Below are 1,646 nucleotides of genomic sequence, written 5' to 3'. Positions count from 1 at the left end.
CAGCTTCCGCTTTTTGATGGCCCTCTACCGAGCATAGTGTCCTTCTCCAGGGACTGGTCTCTCCTGACAACATATCCAAAGTATATGACGAAATCGCTCCATCTAACGAGCATTCTGGCCGTACTTCTTCCAAGATAGATTTGTTTGTTTTTTGGCAGTCCACAGAACTTTCTGCATTCTTCACCAACGTCATAATTCAAACGCATTGATCTTGTTCAGTCTTCCATGAAGATTGCCACCTTGGACATTGTATGAGGCAGTTCTACTTTGTCCTAAAAGGTCATTGAGTCAGGATCAACTTGATGGTGATGGGTTTGTTCTGATTTGGGTTAACCCTTACTGAAACGGGTTGCCAGGCCTTTACTCTGCAATGGGTTTGAACAGCTAAATTATTAATTTATAAATAGAAGGGGGGAAAAGGGCCAGAGGACCCACATGGTGCTGACTCCACTTCCCTCTGCTGAACTCTCTCTGGGTGTTTTTATGGCTGAGAAGTTTTTACAACTTTGCCCTCATGTGCCCGACCATATTCGTGGATAAAAATGCCTATGTAGAAATGGACCAAACGTGCTTTTTCATAGTGGAATCCCATTTGCCTTCCTGCCCCTGTTTAACTTGGGTACCCTTCTACTCATAGATGGTCATCATTACAGTCCTGGCGGGATTGCCTGCGTACTAGCGTTTAGCTTTGCTGCCTTCAACTCCTGGCCTCTCCCCAGTGTCTTGTTCTGGGGTTTTGTTTTAGGAGTGTAGCATATTTGACCACTGTGTGCTCACCTCCGCTTATTCTGGATTGCTTTTCTCGATATTAACCCAAGCTAATCCCTGTCTACCCTCTAGTTAGCGACTTCCCCTCTCCTCTTTCCCTCTCACCCTGGTAACCATCAAAGAATATATCTTTGTGCTTGTGTATCCCTTTGATGAACTTCTCATAGCAGCGATGCCAGGGAGTAGTTGCCCTTTTGGGATCCATCGATTTCACTCAGCATAATGTCCTCCAGATTTATCCATGTTAGGCTACGTTGTCTAGAGAAACAAAACTAGTGACAATCATTTATATATAAACTCAAGTCCACAGGTCCAATACTAGCTGAGTCCTCTTCAGACTCACGTAGCTGCAGCTCCATGATGCTGAGAGGTGAATTAGGATGCTGGAAGATCACAGGCCTTTGGGCGCAAAGCCCTGGGGAAACATAGCAGGGGGCTGACAGCTCTCCGGGTCTGTGGCCCACACGGAGCCACCCCTGGAGGCAGCAGGCACTGCGGCCCAGCAAGCAGGAAGATGAAGGGGCAGAGAGAGGTGGAAGTTCCCAGTTTCTCCCTTACAAAAAGGCCACCCTCCCAGGAAGGCCTGACAAACTCCACCCCTACACAGGGTCAAGTTGACCCACAATCTAACAGGCCACAAATAACATCCCATTGTATTCATCCGTTCATCCCCTGATGGGCACTTAGGTAGTTTCCAACTTCTTGCCCCTTTGAAGAATGCTGCTGTGAACATGGGTGTGCCACCCCCTTCTTGACACCAACTATCTTTGCTTTGAAGGCAGAAGATGCAGGAGAACTTTCCAGCTGATTCTGGGGGTGCAAGGGACACTGGGGAGGGAGTACAGCAGAGTGGAATAGAGTCAGGACCACGTGGGTGT

The sequence above is a fragment of the Echinops telfairi genome, unplaced genomic scaffold, assembly GCF_000313985.2.
Source record: "Echinops telfairi isolate 266 unplaced genomic scaffold, ASM31398v2 ScPeMD7_7475;HRSCAF=8513, whole genome shotgun sequence".
In the NCBI taxonomy this organism is placed as follows: Eukaryota; Metazoa; Chordata; class Mammalia; order Afrosoricida; family Tenrecidae; genus Echinops; species Echinops telfairi.
The sequence above is the reverse complement of the archived record's forward strand: the minus strand, read 5'-3'. Positions refer to the sequence as shown.